This window comes from Peromyscus californicus, unplaced genomic scaffold (genome assembly GCF_007827085.1).
Source record: "Peromyscus californicus insignis strain IS unplaced genomic scaffold, ASM782708v3 Scaffold_15__1_contigs__length_86483966, whole genome shotgun sequence".
Taxonomy (NCBI): domain Eukaryota; kingdom Metazoa; phylum Chordata; class Mammalia; order Rodentia; family Cricetidae; genus Peromyscus; species Peromyscus californicus.
Genome location: NW_026294447.1, coordinates 75540542 through 75567849, shown reverse-complemented (window position 1 = coordinate 75567849; position 27308 = coordinate 75540542). Strand labels below are relative to the sequence as shown.

Below are 27308 nucleotides of genomic sequence, written 5' to 3'. Positions count from 1 at the left end.
TCGGTCCACAGCTTTTATAAAAGATGAGCAGGACATAACCCACTGTGACTATCCACACAGTATTCTCACACAGAAATTTGAAGAAAGCTAAATTCTATCACTTAGGAGGGGTCCATGTGTCCTCACGCCTGGGTGCACAGAATGCGGCTCACTCTCAGCCTTCCCCCACCCGATTTGGCATGGGACATCCCAGGACCCTCTGGACCCACCTCTGTTTTCTAGTCTCCCCATTTCCAGTTTTGCTGTGCTTTTATGCCGAATCCAATGGAAGATTCTCTCTCTCTCTCTCTCTCTCTCTCTCTCTCTCTCTCTCTCTCTCTCTCTCTCTCTCTCTTTCTCTCTCTCTCTCTGGAAGAAGTAATTTGTTTAATCACCTCCATAAAAGCCAGGAGAAGGATGTCTATGAGGCTCAAATCCTGTCATGAATCTCAAAGAACTGGCTCAATAAATAAAAAGATCATGGCAGCCGAGGTTGCAGGAACTGCTGCAAGTAGCTAACCTGCATTTTGAAAAGGCTCCATGACGCTCTCTGCAACTTGGAACTGAAAGGAGCTCAAGCTGTCAGGGAGCCGGTGTTCTCCGTCAAGGGTGAGCTGGAGCGGGCTGACCCAGGAACAGGCAGTCACAGCTGAGTGCATCAGCTTGCGTGGGAAGGCCAGCTGTCTCAGTGGGGCCCAGGAGACAGACTGACTAGGGAAGAATTCCTGTGTTTGGAATTGGGCTTGAAAAGTCCCCTGTTTGTAGCACTCGACTCACAGAAGAGCAGAAAGAATTTCCAGCTGTCATTAGGGCGCAGAAAGTCGTCCTGATTCTGTCTGGGACTCTCTCTCTCTCTCTCTCTCTCTCTCTCTCTCTCTCTCTCTGTGTGTGTGTGTGTGTGTGTGTGGGTGGGTGGGTGTGGGTGTTGCAGACTCTCCTGCTCCTGCTCCTGGTGTGGTTATCACATCAGATTCCCGGAGGGGTCAGCTCCAGGGCCATATGAGCCCTTGCTGTCAAGAAAGGCAAGCAGGCCAGGCCTGGTAGCACAGGTCTCTAACCACAGCCGCTCAAAAGGCCAAAGCAGGAGAATCTCAAGTTTAAAGCTAGTCTGGACAATTTAGCAGAAGTAAAAAGAGGGTGGAAAAAAAATACATATACACGCATATACTCCAATGGTATTATAACATTATATGATATAGTATGTATGATACATTATATAGTCCAGTGGTAGAGCACTTACTGCCTAGGAGGTACAAGACCCTTCAACTCCCAGTTGTGGAGAGAGAGAGAGAGAGAGAGAGAGAGAGAGAGAGAGAGGGAGAGGGAGAGGGAGAGGGAGAGGTAGAAGGAGAGGTAGAAAAGAATCAGGGGAATGTGGCTCCTCTTATATGAGGTATCTAGCTTATTCAAATTCATGGAGACAGGATGTACAATGGTGGCTACTAGGAGTTGGGAGAAAATTATGGGTTTGTGGGAACAGAGTTTCATGTTTTTCAAGATGAAAAGTTTTGGAGATAAATGGTGGTGTTGGTTGCAAACCGGTGTGAATGTCCTTAATGCCACAGAATTGCACACTTTAAAATGGCTGAAATACAGGCCAGAGAGATGGTCCATTTAGCTGTTCTCAGTGAGACTCTAATTTTTGGAGCCAGAGAACTTGGGGCCAGAGCTCAGAGCCTGCCACTGTGCGGCCAGTTTAAGTGTTTAAGAACGAGAGTGTGGAGATGCTTTCTGGGAGTTGCAAAGTGCTTTTCCATCATCCTTTGTCCTTTTCATCGTGCCTGGTTATGGAGCAAGTTAGCAGTAGACACTAAAGAGCGAATACCATAGGAAAATAAGCATGGCTGCTAAAATACAAAGTTCAATCTCCACTGCAGGCCATGGCAGCAGCAAGCAGGACCCACGGCTGAGAACCAAGCAGATGTCCTTTGAGGCTGAGCTCTGAGAAAAGAGATTTTGCATAGTGGGAGGGTCAACCTGAATCAGGCCAGATGAGGGTGCGACACAGCGTAGACTCTACCAGATTCTTATATTCTTTGAGATGTAATTCACATGTGATTAAAATCCACTATTTTAAAGTATGTGGTCCAGTAGGTTTTAGTATCGTAGGGAAAAAGGAAAAAATGTCCCCTTTGCCCTTTGCCCTTTGCCCTCTGGGGGGGGGGTCACTGGAGTGAACTAATAGCACAGATTAGCGAGAGAAAACAGCACACACATATTTAACTTGGATGGTGAGGAATCCCATGAGTGCGATTACCAGCAGCCCGGATAGGCAGAGCTGCATACACATCTGTCTTCATAGAACACAGGAAGGCAGGGCTGTAGACAACGTAGTAAATCGTTGCAGCAAATGAACATTTTGGGGAAGGATCTAACTGATGGAGCATGCCTGTAATCCCAGGATTTGGGAGGCAGAGGCAGGCAGATCTCTATGAGTTCAAGGCCAGCCTGGTCCACATAAATTCTAGGCCAGTCGGGGCTACAAAGTGAAACCTTGTCTGCAAACAAACAAACAAACAAAAATGAACATTTGGGGGAATGAATGGGTCTAGAGCATAGATAGACAGGGATTAGGATGGAATTGACCTGCCTGTGGTAGATTAATACTATCTGGGGGGTACTGGAAAGAGGAAAAAGAAATTAAATGCTAACAGGTGTGGATACTGGAAATGTTCTAGAATTAAATCGTGATGATTGCTGTATAACATGGTGAGTAATTAAAACCAATGAATTTCACACTTTAAAATTATTTATGTCTTAGGCTGGGCAGTGGTGGCGCACACCTTTAATCCCAGCACTCAGAAGGTAGAGGCAGGTGGATCTCTGTGAGTTCGAGGCCAGTCTGGTCTATGTAGGACAGCCAGGGATACACAGTGAGACTCTGTCTCTAAAAACAGACAAAAATTATCTTTATTCCATTCATTTCTAAAGAAAAATTCTAAACTATCCTCACATTTACTTCATTTTCTTGCAAATATCTGGGTGTTTTCTAAATATCTTCCTGGTTTTACTTCTAATTTAATTATCTTGTGATTAATTTTCAATTTAAAAAAGTGTGGTCTTTTTCCTTTTTTCTTTGCAGGGCTGGACACTGAATCCAGAATCTCACACATGCCAGGTAAGTACTCTACCACTGAGCTCCATCCCCAGCTCAAATGCAGTCTTTTTTTGTGTTTTTCTGCCCCAAACTATAACCTACCTTGGTGACTGTCTTACATAAACTTGAAAAGAAATGGATGTCTTGTTGTTGAGTGGAAGACTCTGTAAGTCTTAGCTCAAGTCAAATGATCACGCTGTCACATCTTCTATATTCTTATTTTTCTATATGTCCTATTGATTCCTGAGAATTTTTTTAAAGCTATAATTGGGTGTCTGGTTCATCTTTACATTTCATCCATTTTTCTTTCATGTGCTATAAAATTCTGTTTGTGGATACGCAAACATTGAGTTTTATTATGTCTTCCTATATCTTTCTATCTATATAAGATTGTCTCTCTATCTCTAGTGATACCCTTTGCTCTGTAGTCTTCTTTTGCAGTAATTAAGCCATTCCAGAGTTCTAATAAGTGCTGCATGGTTCAGCATCTTATTCTTTTACTTGGAAACTATTTTCGTTTTTATTCTTAAAGGTGTCTCTTCTATAAGGATATGTAAATAGAATAGTCTACAGTTTGTTTTCCTATTGTCCTGTCTGCCCCTCACTGTCCTCTTCTTTTGCGGACTGAGCATTCCTGTCTATATTTCGTTTATCTACATTGCTGACTTTCACGTTCACGTTTGTGTGGCCCTTGTGTTAACCATCTCTGGCACTTTTCACTCTTTTTGTGTGGATCTAAGCTTCCTGCCTAAAGAACTCCTTTTAATATTTCTTACAGTACAGATCTACTTGTAGTGAAACTCTATAGTTTTGCTTTGAAAAGTCTTTAGTATGCCTTTGCCTTTTATAAAGAGCATTTTCACTGGATACAGAATGTTAGGTTGAGTTCTTGTTTTCTTTATGAGAATTCAAGGTATTGTTCCATTGGCTTCTAGTTGGCCTAACTTTGGTCAAAAGTCTGCAATATTTCTTATTCTTTCTAGAACATAAAATAATAGGGTGGTTTTTTTTTGAGTTTACATTTAAGATTTTTCTTTATTCCTGATTTTTAGTTATTTTTTTTTTTTTGCCCCGCTCCCCCAACAGGGTTTCTCTGTGTAGCCCTGGCTGTCCTGAAACTTGCTTTTGTAGACCAGGCTGGCCTCAAACTCACAGAGACCCACCTGCTTCTGCCTCCCAAGTGCTGGGATTAAAGGCATGCACCATCACCACCCAGCTTTATTTAGTCTTTCCGGACAGGGTTTCTCAGGCTGTATCCCTGGCTGTCCTGGAACTCTCTTTGTAGACCAGGCTGGCCTCAAGCTCAGAGACCCTCCTGCCTCTGCCTCTCAAATGTTGGACTTAGAGGTGTCTACCATCACATCCAGTTTTATTTAATACTGGGAACTAAGCACAGGGCTTTCTGCATGCTAAGTAAGCACTCTATCAACCAAGCCGGTAATTCAATATCAACCCACAGCCCCGTAATTTGATTACAATATACCATAATGTGGTTTTGTCTCTGATGGTTGGGATCCACTGTAATTCTCAGATGGATCAATGGTATTTATCATTCTTATTATCAGATTTGGAAAACTTTTGGCCATCATTTTGTCAAGAATCTATTCACTCTCCCTTCTCTCCACTTACACTTTTATTTCCTGAAGTCTTTCTTCTCGGCCTCCATCTGGATAGTTTCCATTGCTATATGTTTTCAATTTCACTTCTTTCTCTCCTGCAGTTTCCATTTTACTTTTAATCCCATAACTAGAAGTTACATTTGGTTCTTATTTTGTATCTTCGAGTCTTTCTTCATTCCATCCATGTTTCCCTTTAAACTCTTGAGTGCATTTCACATTGTTATGTTTCTTTCAATGTGCCCGCCTCTTCGCCTAATCAGCTCTGTCACTGTCAAGTGCGTTTCTATTAGCTGAGGATTCTCTTGGTGTGGGTCACATTCTCCTTTTCCTTGGCGAGTCTAGTTGTCTTGATTGAATGGTGGATATTTTAAAGGTTCTACTGTTGACCGTTTAGGTATTTCTTTAGAGAGTATAGAGTTTTTACCTGATCATTAGTAATTTCTGAATGTGACTTTTCCCTTTAGGGATTGTTTAAAGCTTTATTAGAATGAGGATTCCAAATTCCCCAGCCATGGGTAGTTTGGAATCACTGTTTGCAAGCTGGATGGTATCTGTATGAGTCGTTGTCCTGTACGAACTCTGACTTTCTCCTCTTGGAGCTTTTGGTCACTCCATGCCCACTGTTACAGAGATACACTATTGGTCACTCCATGCCCACTGTTACAGAGCTACACTATTGGTCACTCCATGCCCACTGTTACAGAGCTACACTATTGGTCACTCCATGCCCACTGTTACAGAGCTACACTATTGGTCACTCCATGCCCACTGTTACAGAGCTACACTATTGGTGTGCACATCTCACTAGGAGACCCATTTTCAAGGAGGCACGTACGTAGATTTTTCCACATAGTCCTTTCCTTCCCAGTACTCTGCCCTGACAACTTCCACCTAAAGTCTCTTCGACCTGTTGTTTTTGCCTTTGAGACAGTCTTGCTATGTAGACCAAACTGACCTTCAGTTTGTGATCATCGTGCCTTTCCCTCTCAGGGCTGGGAGGACGAACGTACGACACCATACCTGGCAATGTCTGTCTTTTCACTCACCAAGACCAAGGTGTCCTGTTCCAGAACAGGTGACCACAGAGCCCACCGCATTCATCCATTTCCTCACTCACTGACTCACCGCGGTTCTATCCAGCCTTCTGCACATTATCTGAAGTTATCAGTTGTTATTTAGAGTTTCTATGGCTGTGATGAAACACCATGACCAAAGCAACTTGGGGAGGAGGGGGTTTGCTTCGCGCGCATTTCCATGTAACAGTTCATCATCAAAAGCTGTGAGGGCAGGGACTCAAGTGGGGCAGGAATCTGGAGGCAGGAGCTGATACAGAGGCCATGGAAGGGTGCTGCTTACTGACTTGCTCCCCATACTTACTGGCTCACGCCTTTCTCCTGTCCATGCCGGATCTCACAGCACCAAAGCCTCCCTGGCCACTTCTCCCAGTCAGCCTCACCACCTCTCCCACCTCTCACCAACATCTCTTCCTTCTCTTCCTTTAGAATGCCTTCTATGACTTTAGGTACAGTTGATGCTTCTTTGGGAGTCATACCTCCTCGGCCTTTGTCTTACACAGACTTGAATGCAGTGTTGTATCTTCTTAGAGAAAAGGCCAGTGTTAACCTGTCATTTGTTGACCTTAAGGGACCCCTGAGGGGCTGAAGAAATGGCTCAGCAGCTAAGAGCACTTGTTGCTCTTGCAGAAGACTGGAGCTTGGTTCTTGGTTCTGGCCTTAGCTGGCTTATAACCATTCTAGCTTCAGGGGCTCCAGTACCTTCTTCTGGCCTCCACAGGTATCTGCACTTAATGTATACACACACACACACACACACACACACACACACACACACACACACACACACACACAGATCTCAAGTGCCTGGAGAAGCATGTCCTCACTGGTTGTGCTCTGGTTATTGCTTTGCCATTCCAACCTCCAGGGCCCACCGGTCCTAGAATCACTGGCCAGCTAGCCCTGACCCTCACTCGGCAACAGATCCTCCACAGAGGCTGGATTTCCATCACAGGGATATCTTTCTGACTTCTAGTTTGGGCAACAAACTGATTTCGCCAGCCCACATCAGTGAGGGCAACATGGCCCAAATAAAAGTGCCAGTTCTATAGACCAGGTTCCTCTCCTCCTGAGCTGGTTTAGTGGAGAAAGCAGAATGCATCAGGCAGCTAAAGTGGAGGCTGTTTCTCAAAACGGAATGCACCCAGACTTCAGATCTGATGAGGGGTCTTAGTGGTTAAGAAATAGCATTTCAACTGTAGGTAGAGGATCTTTTTTTCCCCTTGCTGTTCACCCAGAGCCTGAGCCGGGGCTGGCATGTGGTAGCTCCTCAGTTAGTATCTGGGTGAAGAATGAACATGGATCTCTGCACTTCCTGGTAGAACCTGGTGCTGAGTCTATTAAGTGTCCATTTAGAAAACGCTGAGCTAAACCGGAAGTCATCATTCCCCCTGAAGTCTGTACATGTGGGCATGCTGTGTGTGGTTCCTTTGGTTTTAGAGGTGCTTATGCTGGGTCACAGCTGGGGAAGACGATACCCCTGAGATCCTGCAGGGAGCCTTCCAGGCTTGCCCCCTGTGCCCCCAGACCACACCATGAAGAACTCTGTAAATGGATTCATCAAAGCAGGCAAAGTGAGCCTCTTGACAGGTGACTGGATTTAGACCTGAAAGCAGAGCTGTGTTCAAACTCCCTGCATCCAGATGTCCTAACCACAGGCTGGCTCCTGAGGAGGAAGGGAGGGTGGCACCACGAACCTAACCTCTCTCAAAAGAGGGTGACAGTTCTTGGGAATTCCCTGAAAGCACCCAAATGAGCAAATCCAAAGGTGTTTGCTCTCAAGTTTTTCGGCAGGATTATGGCAGACCGACCAGCTGTTTCATCCCCCGCGATTACCTTAACTTCAAAAAGCTGGCCTTCTGTCCCAGGAAAATTGAGCCTTACCATAAAATGTTTCCAAATTCTCCCAGACCTCAAAACATGCCCACACTAAGGTGTGGGTCTTAGGCCTCCAGAAACCTGTGTTGAGTGTCCCCAAAGTCTCCTCTCCAGTAAGTACCTCTCCAAGACGAGAGGCAAGGGCCAGTGACAGTGTGGAGGCACACTATGTCCAGCCATACAGGCGGTGTTTCCACAGAGAGCTGATGGGGGCAGGAGCTCATCTAGGCAGGCTGTGTCCTGGCATGACTATCTCCACACAGAGGGGTACCTCAGATAAATTTAAACATGGATGCCGTATGAGCATGACCCGAGGTGGAGAGTCCCAAGGATCGCATCTGGAGAGGAAAATAAGCCATTCTTCCTTACACATTTTAACCAGTTGTTCCTCAGTTGATCAGATATGCTAAAAAAGCAAAGTTCTCAGGAGATAATAGAATGTGGTGGGTAAATCAGCTGGACCAGTGGGGCTCTGTGCTTTATTTTGGGGTCCCAAGGTTAGCTGACCGTGAAAAGCGAATGCCTGGGGTGTACTAAGGAAGACTTCAGTGTCTTCCTTCTGTTGAACCACTTTAAGGAGAAGCGAGATTTACAACAGGCATGCCTCCTCTGGGTTGGAAACACCAGGGGTTTGGAATGGAGCCCAGACCTGGTGCTGGGGTTTCACTCACCTGGAGCCTGTTGAGCAGGAAACGGGCCCCTGGAAGATAAGGTGAAGGGAACACTTTCTCAAGAAAATGACTCTCCCCACAGAGATCCGAGCACCTCAGCAGAGAATAAATTCCATCCCAGAGTGAGTGAGCGGTTCTCGGCACCATCTGGATGCTGGTGTGGTGTGGCCATGATGCCTGGGAAGGAGCTAAGGTTCTATCTAGCTCATGCTTTCCTGTGCAGAGGGAAATGTTTGCGCCATGCACATGGCTTCACCTTGGAGGCTGTTTGGCAAAGACATTGAAGATCCATGGGTGGGCCCTTGCTTTCTCTCAGAAGCATGTCCTCAGCATGGCATTGTCTCTCCATCCAGCCGGTCTGTCTTGAGGGAAAAAAGAACTACATCTATGGGAAGCTCAGAGGAAAGAAGGAAGCTGGGCTGCCAATCACCGCCCTCTCGAGGCCTCTGGGGCTGTCATAGGCTGGGGCTTGAGGTAGGATTAAGGCAAAATTGGAATCCTTCCTGAGGCTCTCGGGTCCCTTAACCTAAATTCCCTGCCCTCCTCTTCCTCCATTATCTCTTAATTTTTCTAAGCATGAGCTGTTGTGATGTCAGAACATGGCAGACACAAGCCTTCTATGCTGTGTGGGAAGCCTGAGCGGTTCCTGAGCACTTTTAGGAGCCAAGTTAAGTGATAGCTGGGCAGCAAGATCCTGTGGAATCCCCCTCCAACCCTGAGTGAAGTGCTGTTTGACCAGAGATGAGAAACTAGAGACCTACAGAGAGAGTAATGTGCCCAAGGCCACACAGCCAACAGTGATGGAGTTGAGACTCTGATGCCTACATTCATTCTCACTTCACGGCGTAGGGAGTTCTAGTCTAGGTCTTACTGAAGTCAAAAGATGACGTAATGAGGGGCTGCCACTCATATGCCTCCCATACTGCCGTCAGTCAAGCTCTGCCTGGGTACTGACAGATGCGCCAGAAACCGAATGTTTTGCCCAAGAACAGGATCTTTAGCTGCCTCATTCCTCAATGCACCTTCCAGCACTCCAGCCAAGTCTGGCTCACAGAATGATTGTTGGAGGGATAAAGGGACCCTTCCTAAGCTACCCATGGTCTGCTATTCCTTCACTTCCCCTCCCCCAAACTCTGAACATGCCCTGGGATCATGGGGCTCCTCAGTGGGCACTGGCTTCTACCTAGGTTGACTTGTATCCTCACTGCTCACCCCAGCATAGTCTACTACACACTCCCATAGATGGGCTGTCAAAGGAGACCCAGGACATACAGAAGGGTCCTTCACAGGATGCGTTTTTTGGCCGGCCCTAGAAGGTTCATGAAGGCATGCTGGAGCTCACCCCCACATGGGATTTTCTCCCACCCACCCAGTTTGGGCTCCCTTCATGTCCCTGAGGTGGCTTTACTGGTGACAAATCTGAACAGATTAGCACTGCCCCCTAGGTCCAGGTCTCTTTCCATGAGTAATATGAAAGTATGTGTGTAGATGTATCCAACCTTCTTAATAAATAATAAACACAGAACCAATGCAAAGAAGAAAGCCAAGAGGTCAGAGCTAAGAGCTAAAACCTTACCCTTCCTCCTGCGGTGGTCCTACCTCTCCGAACCAGAGCTACCCCTGTGTTAAAGTCTTTATATAGAGTTCCTGTCCTGCCTTCTCATTGGTTGTAAACCCAACCACATGACCACCTCCTCACAGCCTGTCTGTATAGGCCTCCAGGTTTTCCATGATTGGTATTAAGATTAAAAGCATGTGTATCCAATAATGGCTGTATCCCTGAACACACAGAGACTTACCCAGCTCTGCCTACCAAGTGCTGGAATTACAAGCGTACGCTACCACTGCCCTGCTTTCCTATGGCTTGCTAATAGCTCTGACCCCCGGGCAACTTTATTTATTAACATACAAATAATATTTTAATACAAATAAAATATCACCATATATGTGAACCTCACAGAATGAGGTTCATGGTGTGGCTGACTCTGGGGTGAGCCCAAGCAGAGACCATCTAATGACAGGTATCAAACCTCTCCGATCAAAAGCCCAACAGTTCAGACACCTGGAAATGCTGCTGACGTGGATAATCCCCATGCCGACCCACACTGAGGGAGACACTGAGGAAGGAAGGAAGGAAGCAAGGTGAGACCCTGCACTCTAGTCTTTGTGTTGAAACCCATGTGCACAGAGCACCAAGTGAGCAGGCAAGGTTTTCGTGGGGCTGGATGCCAGGCGTAGCTCCAAAAGGAAGGGTGATACTGGGAACATCAAGACAAGGAGGCTAAGAAATTAGAGTTCTTCAAAGTGCCTGTGACCCTGGAAGATCCTCTCCCTCCACTCTCCGTTTCCTTCCTGTTTAGTTATTCATCACTACGTCACACACTAGCCCAGACTCAGGAACTTAACACAATCATCAGGTTGACTCAGCTAGCCAGTTCAGAGCTGTCACTCATTCCGCACGGCCGGATCCAGGTTGTGGAAGGTCTGGAATTTCTGTAATAATCAGTCTTTTGGTCAAACATATCACCACGGCTCACCCAGGTTCAATGAGGCGAGAGAGCACGCCAGGCTGCCGTCTTGGAGTCTCTCTACAACAACCGCCATTGTGACCTAGCGGAGGGAAGGCAAAATGACCTAAGAGAGGGAAGGGGGAGAGGGACAGACTAAGAGTAAGAATGAGACAGAAACAGAAAGAAAGAAACGGAGCCACGGGCTCAGTGTGGGGTATGTTTGGGGCTTAATTTGGGACTCAGTGTGGGGAAGTCAAGACTTTGTGTCTAAAAGAAGGGACTTCTCTCAAGTCCCACCCCACTGTCCCCTTACCTCATATCCCAAGGTACATTCCTAGACTATACCCCGACCCAGGGTTCTGGAGCCAGAATGGGGAAGAGAGCGGAAAAAACCACTTCCATCATCCTAACTAACCAGCCCACATTTCAGAATGAGCCTGCTACGTGACCATCGCTGTGAAATTGTTTATCTGCCCGTGCTGAAGTGTGGCCTTTAAGGGTCATGATCTGTTGCTTATGACGTCCCAACAGCAGTTGCCCTGGAGATCTGGAAGTCAAGGATGGTAAAAGAGCTTCTTGCCAGGATGATCTCACATAAAAAATCCCTCTGCTGGGGCAGCAGCCCAGCAGCACAGTGCACACTTAGCATACACAAGGCTTTCTGTTCCGTGCCCAGAAACGGGGAAAATATCTCTTCACTTACTTGTGACCGACCACCTGGCAATTGAGCTATGAAGAGAAAGGAAAGAGCATGAATGCCTCGTGTATGTACACAGGTAGGGCAGGGTGGGCAGAACCCAGCACTTCTCGGGTCCCTTTGACTCCCTCTGCTCCCCCAGACTTGCCCTGTAAGGGCTGTGCAGCTAACCTCACTGGACTTTGGTCCTGGAGCCTTGTTTGGAAAGCTGTAGAACCATCTGGATGTTTGAGACTACTTTTCTCGTAAGTCAAGACTGAAGCTGGCTTCCTCCAGCCTCTGTCGGTCTCTCCATGGTATATTGAGACAGTCTTCGTTATTGCAAAGCAGGACGGGGGTACTTTGCACAGCATATTTCTTGCACAAAGTCGCTTTTAATCCACCCTACTCAGGAGAGCTCTTCAGCCCTTCTTCAGTAACAACAAAATGTTTTTACCAGCCCCCTCCCTCGAGGATCCCTTAGTTCATGACAAAAATCTCATCTTTTGTACCATGAAAACTCCACTTACTTCTATTTGCCTTTAAAAATAAAATAAATAAATAAACGCTGGCCAGACCACAGCCCCCAAACAAAAGCCAGAGCCTTGACAATAACCATCATCGCTCCCAAATCCCAAGTGACAATAAACAGGAAACCGAAAGAATGGTCATCCAGCATAAACAAGACAAAAGGGGCCCGTTCCCTCAAAAAGATTTCACTTCTAGCATCCAAAGAAGACGTCTTTTCCAAACGCTTTCGTTTTTACATGACCCAAGTGTCCTATTAGTCCGGGTCATTTAAAACCTGAGTTCCCAATTGGTCTATCATTTTATTTTAATGACCTATATTTCCTACAGAAACATGGAAAATGATTGTTTCTTTTCTTTTTTCTCTTCTTTCTTTCCCTCCTTCCCTCCCTCCCTCTTTCTCTCTTCCTCTCTCTTTCAATTAAACATGTTGCAGCGGGCACATGAAAGGCAGCCTCTCTTGCAGCCCGCCGGGGCGAGCGCGCGGGGAACGCGGGAGAACCGGCTCTGGAACCGCGCGGAGCGCGCGCCACGCATGCGCCCATGCCCCAGCCAAGCTCGGTGCGCGGCCCCGCTGCTCCAGGTTCCCGGCTCCCGCTGCCGCGCCGCACAAAGGCCTGCTTTGTTCTCTCGGCTCTGTTTTAAATATCTGAGGAATATTGCCCCCTATCCCTGTGCCAAATCCCCCAGCCTGGCTGCAGGCCCGGTACAAGGGTGCATTGTGGGGCCGCCGAGCGAGGCGCGAGGGGGAGGCGGTGGGGATGGGACCTCGGCCATTAGGGTCACCTATCTGGGTTTAGGTGGTGGGAGCTGAGGATAGAGGCGCGGGGAGATGGTGGACGGGGATCTTATTTTCATTTTTTCTAATTCCAAAAGTAAAAAATGGGAAATGGGGGCCCTGGCAGGGAGCAGATCCTATAAGGAGACGCGGAAGTTTGCAGGAGGGACGCCACCCCATCCCGAGTCTGGGCAGCTGCGGGCAGTACCAGCAGAGCGTTGACCCGCAAAGCCCCAGGCTTGGTTTCTTATCTGACCATCGCTGTACATATTTAGAAAGTGCTTATCACTCGGACACTTTGAAAAGCGTGGCATTCCAGTGCAAACCAACCCGAATAGGGAAGGGGGCGGCAGTGGAGGGGGAGGCGGTCCTTCCTCCCCTAAGCTTAAGGTTCAAGAGGCCAGGGCTGACTTCCTGCAGCCCTAGGCCCACTGTGGGCCCTTGGGGAAAACCACACCTTCCATGGTACAGCCTCTTCCTCTGGAGACATAGAGGGTGATGGGGATGTAGGTCTAACAAAAGTGGGCTTTCAGCGGGCACAGGAGTTGCCCAGCCTCTCCCCTTCCCCGGTCTGGCTGGCCTGAACCGTGGACCGCAGGTAGTTCCTTCTCAGCTCAGGTGTTTGATTTCCTGCCGCTGAGGGTGAAGGAGTTCTTGGGCTGTCTCTAGGGAGGCTTGCCAAACAGGAATCACAAACCCCACCTGTCTACTCCGGCGTCTTATTTTAAGGTCAAGCAAAAGCTCCCTTCCAAACTAGGTCTTGTGAACTCAGACTCGAAATGTGGGCCTTCGAAACTCTGAAAAAGTATGTTTGGTCTTAGATTTAATTAAAAGGCAGTTTGTATATCCCACCTTGTGAATAATGCCTGCATCACATGCAAGTGAAGGAGGAAGGCGTGGCTTGGGACTGTTTGACTTAGAAAATAGCTTGCTAGTTTTGCTATCCTTATTCTAGTCCTGCATGGGAGCCCCAAATCCTCCCTCTCATCATTTCTCATGAACCCCAGGGTCAAACTTACATTGCTCTGGAGGCTGAGAGAGGGCTCGGTTGGTAAAGTGCTTGCTGTCCTAGAGTGAGGACCCGCGTGTGTACAAAGTGAGGTGGGAGTCTGTAATCCAGGTAATCCAGGGGTTGTGGTAGCCAAGATAGAAGGTGGGCATTTACAGCTCACCAAGCTACCAGAACAGGTGAACTCCAGGTTCAGTGACCGTCACTGTTTCACAAAATGTGGTGGAGAGCAACCGAGTGACACATCGAACTTCAAACTCAGGCCTCCACGTGTGTAGCTGCAAAGCACACCGCCACACACATAATGTACAAAAAAATAATAAAAGAAATAGTAAAGGATTTAAAAACAAATTTCCCAGCTGGGAAGAACGTAAATATCTTATTAGTTTTGGGTTTTTTTTTTTTTTTTTTTTTTTTGCAGTTTGTTTTCCCCATGCCACATATTGTCCTATTTTTCCAATATTCCAATCAATACCTGAATATAGGGGTGATCTGTCAGAGATCAACCCTCTTTGACAATGAGAAAGCTTGTCCTGAGTCACTCAGAAAGACGCGGCGGAGGCTAGCCTGGAGGTTCAGCCTCCTGTGGGTGATAGAGTTCTGTCCCTCTAACAGAGCAGCCTATCACTTCCTCACATGTTTTCCACATGAAGGGGATTCTGCCTCAAGAGTAAAGCTTTGATGAAAGGGTCTTGATAATCAGGGAGCTTTGAGGAGAAAAGGTCTCAGTATGTGTTCTGGAACTATAGTTTACAAGGACCATATTGTACGATCCCTGCTTGGATTGCTAAGTGGCAGAGGGTTCCTGGGTATCTGTTTCCGGGCACTTGCTGGCCTCCTGAAGAATGTCTTCAAGGAATACTAAGTGTCCTTTCATCACTCGGTTGGCCCTGAGCTCCCTATCTCTGGAGATGATAGCAACTTGCCCCCTTCCCCTGTCACCCTGTGAGCAGAGCAGCCTGGAGCCAGTGTGCTTTAGGAAAAGGCAACCTAGAACTTGGCCAGTTGACTGACCTCTCTGATAAGCATGTACAATCTCTCTAGTTGGCGTAGCAGGAGGGTGGGTCCTAGGACCCTCTCTTTTCACACATCCCCAAATTCAGAAATGTTGGAATGCTTATGCACACATCTGTGGAGCACTCTGCTTGGAGAGCAGCCTTCACCCACAGCTTCTTTGTATGGCTGCGTTTGCCCAAGTAGGTGCCGGGATTTACGCCTGTTGAGCTTCGTAGGATGAGATCATTCTGGGTCGCCTTTGGCTTCAACCTTTGACCCTGGCAATACTATGCATTTTCCCTTGACTACACCATCCTAGTTCTTGAGACAACCCCTGGATTCAGGCTGTCCCAGGTTGGCAGGTTAACCAGGGCTTGTGGTATCCACAGTGCTGGATCCTGCCAGGCAACAGTTCCATTTTTGTAACATCACCTGTTAACTGTTCCGTGGTGGTTGTGTAAGTAATGTGAATATTTTCTTGCATTTTGACCTTAATTCTTTTATAAGAATGAATGGAAATGGAACGCCGAAGTGCTGATGTTCGTGATAAGAAGGGCAGGTCTCACAAACCTAATGTAATTTAAACAAAGATGGAAGTCATTAGGCATGCCGAAAGTGGAGAGTATTTAGCCTAACTCAGATGCTCACTTGATTTAAGCCAGACAACTGTGTGTTCAATTGTGAGGGGTAAGACTACACTTGGAAAGCCCACGTGAAATTGTGGACATACACGGTCAAAGACTGTGTCTCCAAGGCGAGTAAAATTAGGCATTTACTGCATTCACTCAATTCTAAGGCTCTGTTGATTTAATAGAAGTTTTGGGGAGCTCAGTGGAAAAGATACCGGGAGACTGCGATTCAAGAAATGCAGTGGCAGCCCGGGCGGTGGTGGCGCACGCCTTTAATCCCAGCACTCGGGAGGCAGAGCCAGGCGGATCTCTGTGAGTTCGAGGCCAGCCTGGACTACCAAGTGAGTCCCAGGAAAGGCGCAAAGCTACACAGAGAAACCCTGTCTCGAAAAACCAAAAAAAAAAAAAAAAAAAAAAAAAAAAAAAAAAAAGAAATGCAGTGGTAATGTTGGTTTATTTCCTAGGAACAGAGTATCCCCTGCAAACATGCGTGCCGGCTGCCTGTTTGCCTCCAGCATGTTAGATGAGTGGACTTTCAGGAGAGCATTGAGTATGAGATGAGCAGGGAGCCCAGAGACACAGCCTCTGTGGGACTCAGCCCAGCACCCTTAGCAAGGGGCAAAGCCTTGCGTTAATGTGCTGGGAAGAATGGAACTCAGTTCACAGAGACTGTGAAGTGTTCATAGTCCCATGAGCCCAACAGTTAGAAACTCATGAGTCTAAAGCCAAGAGTAAGAGGCAGGTGTGGGAATGCATTCGGTCAACCTCAGCGCTCTGGAGATAGAGGCAGGAGAATGAGAGGTTGAGGTCAGCCTGGGCTACAAAAAAAGACTTGTCTTGGTGATGGAGCAAAGGCTCAGGAGTTCAGAGCACTGATGCCCTTGCAGAGGACCTGGGTTGGGTTCCCAGCAGCCCCGTGGCAGCTCACACCCACCCATGGCTCCAATTCCACAGGATCCTCCTCATCTCCACAAGCACTCATGCAGTGTCCGTACACACACACAATCAAAACACTCACACTCATGAAAATTAAAATAAAAAAATATTCTGTCGCCAGCAGTATTTGGTGCAGGAGAAGGAAGGAATATAGCAAAGGATATTGGATGCCCCTTCCTCTTTGGACACCAGCTCTTCCGTGTCTCAGCGGGTTTGACCTGCTCTCTTGCCTCTGCCTGGGCTAACTGACCACCTCCCTGACGGATCATGGCTGGCTCTTGAAGGCTCGGCTCAGGCTTTTGCCTCACTTGGTCCAGTTTCCACCTGAACACTGCATGTCCCCAGGTCACCTCTCCCTGCTCTTCCTGCACCATGTAAACTTCACTACCTTGACTGTAAAGAACGCGGCAGGTAAGAGTCCCTACTCACCTTGAATGACCTCTGTAGGTGTGTCCTAAGTGCAGCAGAGCAGGAAGGAAGGGAAGGCTCCCAGGATAGACCCTCAGCACTCACTGTTTATCTAGGGCACTGGTTCTCAGCCTTCCTAATGCTGCAACCCTTTAATACAGTTCCTCATGCTGTGGTGATCCCCCCACACACACCAAAAAATTATTTTTGTTGCTACTTCATAACTGTAATTTTGTTACTGTTATGAATCATAATGCCAATATCTGTGTTTTCCAATGGTCTTACGTGACCCCTGTGAAAGGGTCGTTTGACCCCCTGAAGGGGTCAAGACCCACAGGTTGAGAACCACTAATCTAGTAGGCCCTAACAGCCCTTTTGAAGCCCTTAGGTGCTAAATCCTTGCTTTTACTCTCCAAAAGTCGACCCATTTGTTCTGTACCCCCACTTCGTTACCCACATCCTTCTTGGGAACCTTCTTGCCCATTCTGATCTCTCCAGTCCCAGCTCTTACAACACTGCTCTTCACATCCCCTGGATGGTCCTTCACCGATCCTTTCAGTAAGTACATCCACTGTCCTCCAACCACGGACTTCTTGCTAAATTCCTCCCCACTCTCCTTCGGCACAAACAACCCAGAAGTACTCTCAGCTCCAAAACATTGCTCAGGGAGGGTGGTCAAGTGAGTCTAAGGACTGGTCACCCTCCTGAGAGTATGATGTGATGTCTGAGCAGCCACTTCAAAAACAGGGCTTGTTCCAGGGATGCCACCCAGACAGGACACTGCTCAAAGCTGCCTCCGGTCCTGGCAACAGAGGCAAAGAGCTCTTCACAAGGAAATTTAGCCCTACTGGTATTGATGGTGTCACTGGTCGGCCCTGAATGGTGGTGGTGGTGGTGGTTGTGGTGGTGGTGGTGGTGGTGGGAATCTGAGTTTTGTGTTGTCCTTCTCTGCTCTAATCCTGATACTTTGACTGCATACTCTGTCCCTGCTGCCCTGGGCTGACAGTGGGAAGCCACAGTCTCAAGAAGCCTGAGAGAGGCCAGCTCAGAGGAGCCACCTTTGGCCCACCTTCTGCCTTCGTGTTAGCTCCAATGGGGTACGTGTGCTACCACCTTCTGGCGGAGCTGCTCTGGCACACACCAGCCACTTCTGCTCTGCAGGTCCTTCAGACTCTGAGGTCCCTGGGGCTGTGCCCAGGGTCCACTTGATAGAAAGCTGATTCTTTTCCTGTGGGGCAAACATCTCTGGTCAGGACACGTCTGTCAGGAGGTGGCCTGCAGAGCTACCATGCCAAGTTACGGGTGTGTGTGTGTGTGTGTGTATGTGTGTGTGTCTTTTTTTTTTTTTTTTTTTTTTTTTTGTCTGATTTCCCAAATTCCAGGCAGGAAAACACGCCTTCCCCTCTGCACAGCCCCAGCTCCCCCTACCAACATTTGCATTCCCTGGGTATGAAAGGAGTCCGTAGCAGGCCCCATGGAGGACAAGGCTGTAATTCAGCCAGGTCCCAGTGACATCCCAACCGTGAGAGTGCAGCTGGAATGGCTTATGAACAGCGCTAGCTCGAGTCCCGGGGGAAGTCAGCCCTGTTCTCCAGCCCACAAGCGCCTATTGTTCACTTTCTTGTGTTTCTCCAAATGTTGAGATGTGCTCAGAGCACAGAGAAGCCTGAAGCCAAGATCACTGGCCAGAGCAAGCCTGAAGCAGGGAAACCTGGGGCTGGAATTCTGGGGCCCTAAACTCCCTCCTCAGTTATTCCCACATCCCCCTGCCATATGTTGGAACTAGGGGTCCAGGAAGTAGCCTCTTCCTGGCCAGGGCTGTTTGGACATTCGTGGGCTTGGGTTGTTCAGCAAGTGTGAAGTCCAGCTCTGACTGGCTTGCTTGGCAGCCAGGCAGGACTGCCCACATTAACTTGGGGCTGTCTGACACCAGGCTGTCTGGGTATGCAGACTCAGGGAACTCACTTAGCTTCTCTGAATCTCAGTTTCCTCCGGGTAAAATTTAAACTACTTTGTAGAGCTATGCCGACTTGAGAGAATCAGAGAGCACTGAGATAAAGTAGGCCCTCAGTCTCTGTAGGCTGTTCTTCTTGTGATGGTTGGGTACCTTGAACCCAGTCAGAGGCTGCCCCAATGCTAGGAGTATTCACTTGTGTACCTAGATGTCCACTGTGGATCAGAACAGCTGTGCAGGGGCAGCAAGTCGGAGGACTAAAGGATGGAGTAGTGCCTGGTGATACCAGGAAAGAGAGAACATGCTGGAAAGCCAGCCTTCCCCGCTCCTCTCCCTCTCCTCTCTGTCCCAGATCCCTCTCTTGGGAGTTCATATTACTTGCCCTCCCCCATGCCTGGGATTTCAGGCTGCCATGTGTCTCCAGGTCCTAACAGACGCAGAGAAAAACCTCAACCTGGAAAATGCTCCCCACCCCACCCCCAATACCATCCTGGCAAACACCACTAGTCAGAACCAAGAATGGAGGTACAGGTGGGCAGGAAGGGAATTGCTAGAACAAGGTGAAGATCCAGGCTGGAGATACTCAGTACAGTATAAATGTTGATAATACTGAACCTTTGGAAAGGAAGGGAGATGGACAGAGCAGGCAGGGGTCCCCACTGACACTGGAGAGCTGGAGTAGCAGGGTCTGAGTTCTAGACTTCTATGTCCGTGGACAATTCGCATCCCCACATGGGGGCTTGGGAGCCTCTGCCTTCTCCAGAGACAGGACTTTATGAGGATCTCCCTCAGACTCATCAATCCTTACAGGAATAAGCCCCGGGGAGCCTCCAGTGACAGGGCCATATGGTTTCCTTATCTCCCTTATCTCCTAGCACTCACCTTCCATTTGGAATGTTTATCCCAAGATAAAGATCAGATTCCACTTCGGGTGATTGAATGAGGGCCTCCCTGCAATTTCAGATGAATGGGCAGTCTGATCCAATCATAGTTGAGCAGAACAGGGCTAGCTAATGGATGCGGCTCCTCCTATATCCCCGCCCCCTGTAATTCCCCCCCCCCCCCCCCCGCCCCGCCCCCGCCCCGATGGCCCTTACTTCTCCTAGGAAGCTCTTCTTTTGCCTGCTTTACACAGGAGAGGGAGTTCTGGACAGCATGCCCACCACATAGTGCAATTGCTTCACACCGTTGTTTCTAAACCACAGTTCTGAGACTCGAGTGGCAGCTATTGATAAAAAACGCAATTTAAAATTTTCTACTCGTCACAGTGAGAAGGGAAAAATAAATAAATAAACAGGTAAAATTAATTTTAAGAATTCATCTCAAGGATCGGGAAGATGGTTCATGATCAGTGCTTAGCATAAGGGTCTGCCTGAGTCTGGATTTCCCAAAAGGCACACGGAGCCACACACGGCATGGATGATCTGTAATCCCAATGCTGTTGGAGGCAGAGACCAGAGGAGTGCTGGAACTGACAAGTCAGTTCATCCAGTTCAATCGGTGAGCTCCAGGTTCAGGGAGAGACCCTGTCTCAAAAATTAACGTCAAGGCGCTAGAGAGATAGGTCGGCAGTTAAGAGCATGTACTGTTTTTCAAATGGCCAGAAGATACAATGATCTCTTTTGGCCTCCATGGGCACCTACATGCCTGCACACGCGTGCATGAATGCGTGCGCACACATACTTATTGTTTTGCTTTGTTTTTGTTTTCTGCTTTTATGTGTATGGATGGTTTGCCTGCATGTGTACACCATGTGCATGCATGGTGCCTTTGGAGGCCAGAAGAGGGCATCACATCCCCTGAAATTGTAGTTATAGCCGGTTGTGAGTCACCATGTAGGTGCTGGGAATTGAACTCAGGATCTCTAGAAGAGCAGCCAGTGCTCTTAACCACTAAGCCATCTCTCCAGCCCTTATACTTTTTTTTTAACTCAAAAAATATAACATGGAGAACAACTGAGGAAGACAGCAAAGGTCAACTTGTGGCTTCTATACGTGCACACACACACACACACACACACACACACACACACACGATGTAAAAATCTCTTTAAAATAATACTTTATTGAAATTCATTTTATATCTATCATATATTCACTATAATCAGTAATTAATATATTTCATTTGACCTCAAAGTACCATTTCAACCTGCAACTGAAATTTTTAAATATTGCAAAAGAGTTTATATTCACTTTTTGTACATTTCTGTATGATTTGCTTATATATTGCGCCTATCAGCTCCATATGGGTAACAATTATTGCACTGATCAGGGCAGATCTGCACTAGACCACACTAGGAAACCTGGAGAAAGGACCCTGTGTGGGCAGCTGGCTGCCAGAGAGAGCTCCTGGGGGGGAGATGAGGTGCTCATGTTTTCTTCTCAGCCTAAGCTTAGCCCTGACTGCGTCTTCCTCCTCTTCTGTCCCGTCACCTCTTTGGAGAAAAGCACACACATACCACATTGTAATTACTACCAATTTCAGGTTAGTTATTTCACCTGCTAATATAATTATCCACGGAAGCCTCCATCACTGGGTGCTTTTTTTCTGTCTTGTTTGAAAGTAACCATGGTGTCCATTATCACCAAGAATCCATGGTATGGGTCCTGCTACCCTTTGTAGAAAAAGAGGAGGACCTAGGTGAGTAGACGGAGTTAGCTTCGGTCACCACCGCCTGTAGATGCTCTCGAAGTTAGAGGAGGGGAGACACCAGATGCTGACAGGACAGCCAGGCAGAGGAGCCACTGCTCAGTCACATTTAATCACATTTAAATGACCACTTGGGTCGAAAGTGGAAGCAGGAAGGTGTGTGTGCACCTCATTTCTTCCAGCCCTAGGGAGTCTTCGGTGAGTTGAGAATGGAATGGGTCTCGGGCTGAAGCAGAGCTGGGCCACTGCCTCTCTGAACTTACAATCCAGACACACACAAAAGAAACAAAGAGAAGAAGAGGACAGTGCCCTCTGTGCCAGCCCTGAGCCCCAGAGTGAAGGAAGGCGGAGAGAAGACCCCAGGCCTCGGCGAGACCTTCCCAGACTCCCCACGGAAGAGTTGCTCACTGACCCCTCCCTCTCTGCTTCCTTTTTCTTCCAAGCGTTTCTGTTGCTTGATGCTACTGCTTTGTTTGTGTTTGCCTCCTGCCCTCAGCTCTGGTTCTTGCTGCCTCTCCAGGGCCCGGGAGTGTGCATTTGCTGGCTGAAGAAACAGCGCTGGGGATGGGGAGGGCATACCGAAAGGCCCTGTGATGTCAGAGCAGCAGGAGGGTGAGAGAAAAGGCCGCCAGAAAGCCAGGAGTCGGGCGCGGGGAGGCCGTGGAAGATGGCGGACTGTGTGTGACTCCCCTCGTAAGGGGAAGAGAGAAGAATTTGAGAAAGTGGAGGAATGTGATTGCAGCACAAAGGCAGTGAGATTATTTTGTCAGCAACATTTGGATCCCATTGGTGACGAGAGACATGTGGGCCCAGCAAGGAGACAATTGTGGTAGTCAAGACAGGATGTGAATAAGACATAAAGGAGTGTTTCATCAGCGGGGATGGAAAAGAACCAGAGCCGTGGGGCCAAGAGAGGGAGTGGGAAGGGTCGGCCTGGCATTCACATGTGCCTCTTCTCATGCCTCCTCAGTGTGTCTCACATAGGCACACCTGCACACACAGGCCACCCACCGGGAGCATGCATTCAAAGCCACATGTCACATTCTAGGCCAGTGGCAAGTCCCACAGTCTGCTTCAAGCTTTTGACCTTCGTCTTGTTTCCTTCTGACCCTGGAGTGTAGGAATGAGGAGTACAGGAAGCAGAAACGGGCGGAGGCTGTACCTTTTCCGGTAACAGGTCGGATTCCGGCTCCTGCAGAGAGAAAAGGCCGTAAAGAAGTCACCAAGGCCTCTGGGACCCAAAGGAGAGAACAGACTGATGAAGGAAGACCTGGGGATCAGAGAAAACTCCTTCCTTGAATTGGGCGGGCAGGGCAACTGTTAGCTGAGATCCTGACTCGCATGCTCACACATGTGTGGGCCACGTGAAGGGTCTGTACTTGAGACACTCCTGTATGCAGGAGGCAGATGAGCCTCTTGCAAGGAGTGGGTGGGAACATGCTTGAGGATCCAGCTGAAACGGGACTTTATTTTTAAAGAGCCTAAAATTGATGTCTCTGCTAGCCTAAATATAACTGAGTGGCCTTCCTCCCAGCCAGACCGGGCTTCGGAACAAGCTCCAAGACCGTGCGTTTGAAGAGAAAAATGAGAGAGAGCGAGAGAGAGGGAGACCCACAGATGGAAAAGGTCACACAGTTAGCCCTCTGGGTGTGCTGGGGGAGGGAATGGATGAGCTGGTTGCCGACGTGCTGCATTCGCCCTGGCCTCACACTCAAGAAAGGAAGATTGACGACTGCTAGGCGGTGGAGGAGGAGAGCCAGCACCCACTTTATATCTAGACTATGCCTGGCATAGTGAGGGATGTTTAAGGACCAGGCTTGCATTCATCCAACAGTCCAGTGGGAGGGGAGGAGGGCTGTGCAAGCATGGGTGTTATATGCAAGGCAGCAACTGATAGACCGGTATGGCATTCAAATGGAAGGCTGTGAGCAGAGAGGGACCACTCTGTGGAGAGAAAGTGGGTCTTAGTAAAGGAAGGATTCAGATGGACTTAAAAGACAATGTCAGAGGGGGGCGCGGGAAATAACAGGAGAGAGCAGGATGCTTTGGGGTGGGGGGACTCTAGTCAGATTACACAGGAGTGCAAGAATGTGAGAGTGAGTAGGAAGCAGAAGCATGGTACCGCAGGGCTCCACGTCTCTCTCTCTCTAAAGTGTGTCTTGGAGTCTGTAGGTAAAGGAAGGGTTAGGGCAGGGGAAGGTGTCTGCACAACCAAATCGACTGAAGAAAGGTTAATTTGGCAATAAGGTAGAGGATAGAGCTTCCCATGAGTGTGAAAAAGCCCAAGAACGCACAGGCGAGGGAGACTGCGTTAAGCCCAGCGAGGCTAGCTAGCACACCAGACCCTCAAGCCGCAGGGAGATGGTTCAGTAGACATTTGTTTTCTTGATCACCTAAAGCAAATGTGGAGTGAAGCTAAGGCAATCGTTCAAGGATCCTGAGAGAAGGAGGCTCTTCCAACTTCCGCTTGAGGAGGTGGGGTCACCCAGGAACCGGCATGCATCTGGCGCAGAATTCCTGGACCTCACAGGAAGGTTTCACGGGATAGGTGTTCCATTGGGAAGACTCACAAGCCTCAGCCACAGGCAGTGAGGTCTGGGTTGATGAAGGCTTGGTCCTTGGCTGTTCTGTACTGTCCAGAGAATGAGCTACAATACCCACACTTTAGGTTTTGAATGAGTGAATCTTTCTAAGAATATAGCAAGCCATCGGGCGGTGGTGGCTCATGCCTTCGATGCCAGCACTTCGAGAGGCAAAGGCAGGTGGATCTCTGTGAGTTCGAGGCCAGCCTGGTCTACAGATCTAGTTCCAGGATAACCAGGGCTACACAGTGAAACCCTGTCTCAAAAAACAAACAAAAACAAACAAAACATATACATGTTCATGTTAGAGAGAGCCCTGGCTACAGCAGTGGCCGTGAGGTGAGGCTTCCATAGCAACAGACGGAGGTAATACCATCGAATCAGATCAGACCCTCACAGCATCCGACAGAAACTGACTGGGGAAGTTGAGGCAGTCAGCTGGAGTTCTCAATTGAGTTCCCCCCCCCCCCATGGGTGAGCTTCCTCCCTCTCACACTGCAGGTGCTTTTGTATCGTGGAATCAACAATAGAAACCTCTGTTGGAAGCGACTTACCTTCTAGCTGCTCTCAAGGACACAGTGTTCCTAACCTTGGCCTGCTTTGCTCTTCTCTCCCTGCATTGTCACAGAGTTAGAAAGGGCAGCCCACCCCAAGACAAAGGCATTCGAGGACACTTGGAGACAAACATGCCTGGGTTCGAAGTGGGATGAGGGACAACCTCGCATCTAGAACCAAATAGCTATTTACCAGGATAACGCACCAGTCCATAGCATTATTGGGAGATGGTAGAATGTTTAAGAGGTAGGGCCTAGGGCTGGAATGTAGCTCCGTGGATAGACTGCTTCCCTAGCATATGGATAAAGTGCTGGGCTGGATCCCTAGCATAGCAAAAGGTGTGGTGGCCCTTCACTGTGATTCCAGCACTCAGGAGGTCGAGACAGGAGGATCATGAGTTCAAGGCCAGCCTTGGCTATAGGAGATCTTGTCACACACACACACACACACACACACACACACACACACACACACACACACACACATGAGTAGGAAAAGGAAAAACAGAAGTGCTAGAGTCTAGTGAAAGGAAGCTAGGTAGCCAAGGATATACCCTTGAAAAGAAGATGGGACCTTCTGCATCACTGTTGGGTGTTCTCTCTGTCCTCTCCTGCTGCTTCTGACTCTTCCTCCTCCTAATTCTGTGCACACATGGAGACACCACTCCTTACACGTACCTTCACTTCTGTGACCATAATACTTCAGAGCTCAGTCCTCTAAGCTCTTGTCTTACGGCAGAGATGACCAGAGTGTGTGTATTAGTTGGATGACATTGATTGTATATAGACCCAATAATGACCATATATAATTATGCCAACTATGTACACGTGTGTCCCACATGCCAGCCCTGTGCTACTGGGGTTCATTTCAAATCCTCTTGTTTGTTGCTGGCATATAGGGAAGCAGTTGATAATTTTGTAGTAACCTTGTAATCATTTGTGGGTTCCAGTGCTTCGTCAGTTCAGTTGGATTTTCTCTGTGGACGATCACGTTACCTCCAACAAAAACCAGTTCATTTCTTCCTTCCCAATCTGTGTGTGTTTTACTTCCTTTTCTTGTCTTATTACATTCCCTGTGACTTCTAGCACATGTTGAAAAGCAGCGGCTGGGGTGTCTTTACTTTGTTTCTTCTCTTGGTCAGAAAGCTTTGAGTTTCTCATCAATAAGTAAGATGTTAGCTATATGGCTTTTTATGGATATCTTTTTTAAGTTGAGGAAATACCCCTGTGTTCCTAATTTACTGAAATTTGGGGGTAGGGGAGGTCAGGAATAGAGTGTTAAATTGTTTGCTCGTTAACTGCTTAGTGGGTTAATTGGTGGGTTGCTCTTGTATATTCCAGACTGACTTCAAACTTGCTACACAGTCAAGAACGACCTTGAACTTCTGATTCTCCTGTTCCCACCTCCCAAGTGCTCAGATTGCGGGAGTGCTCCGCCATAATTTGTTTTTATGGGTGCTCAGTATGGAACCCCAGGCTTGAGAATACAAGGCAAGCTGGGGATGTGTCTCCTAACTAAGACACACCCCCAGCCCAAGTGCTGGATTTTGTCAAATATCCTTTGTCATCTGTTGATGTGATCATATGATTTTTATTTTTTCCTAGTTTGTTGAAGTGATGGGTTCCATTGATAAAATTTCAAATGCTGAACAGCTTTGTATTGCTGGGAGAAATCCCACTGGATTGTGATATGTAGTGAGTTTTATATATTGTTGGGTTTGGTTTGACAAAATTGTACTGAATATTTTAGAATCTATATTCACGGGAAATAATCAGACTCCTCTTTCTGTATCATTGTCTGGTTTTAGGTGACATTGGCATCATAGAATCACTTAGGAAATATTACTCACTTTCCCCCCTATCTCCTAAAGATTACTGTAGAGAATTAATGTAATTTCTTCCTTAAATATTTGGTGAAATGTATCAGTGGGCCATTATGAACCTGTTTTGCCCTCTGTTTTGAAAGATCATTAATGATTTGATTTAATCTGCTAATTAGCTGCATGTCCATCAGTTTGTGTATTTCCTTCCTGTATGAATTATGCCTGGTTACAGAAAGTTGAACAGTTTCAACCCACAAAGTGTGGTTAAGTTGAATTTCCATTTTCATTGAACTCAGGGTACTTTTAAATTTCTCTCAGGGTTTTTCTTTTGACTCTGGTCTTTTTATGGCCCACCATTTAACCCCCAAGTGTCCGAAGATTTCCCAGCTCTTTTTTCACTGTTGACTTCTACTTCCATTTTGTGATCTGGGAGCATTGCAGAGTTCTCTCCAGTGGTTGGCATTCGGTTTATCTTTTAACAGCAAGCCTGTAATCTCATCACTTTAGAGGCTCAGGTGAGAGGAAGGCGGGTTCAAGACTGGCCTGAATTACGTAGCAAGACTCTATCTCAGAAACAGGAAAAGAAACCGCCACAAAGATGTGTGCATAAATCTTTGCTGGATTCTAGATTATTTCTATAGCTAAGGAGTCTATAACTAAACTATTCAGCAAATATTTATGAAACACCTTCTGTGGGTCAAGTATATGCATAAGATACCATTCAGCATTAAAATTCCTTTTTAATTTATAAGTTTGTTTGTTTTTTTTTAATGTGTGTAATATGTGTGTGCAGGAACCTGAAGAAGCCAGAAAATGGTGCTGGATCCCTTGGAGTTGGAGTTACAGACAGTTGTGGCCTGCCAAACATGGATGCTGGAAACTGAACTCTGGCCCTCTGCAAGAGCAGCAAGCGCTCTTAACCACTGAGCCATCTCTAGAAACTCCCAGCATTAAAAATT

The 27308-nt window shown here is 47.6% G+C and overlaps 1 long non-coding RNA gene across 1 annotated transcript; it reads left to right on the top strand.

Annotated features, from left to right (window-relative positions):
• The first annotated feature begins 389 nt into the window (after window positions 1-389).
• Window positions 390-27308, top strand: LOC128111167 (uncharacterized). The gene is made up of 3 exons (XR_008218511.1): window positions 390-588; window positions 3062-3097; window positions 27143-27308. It is a non-coding gene; the product is annotated as an uncharacterized LOC128111167 (long non-coding RNA).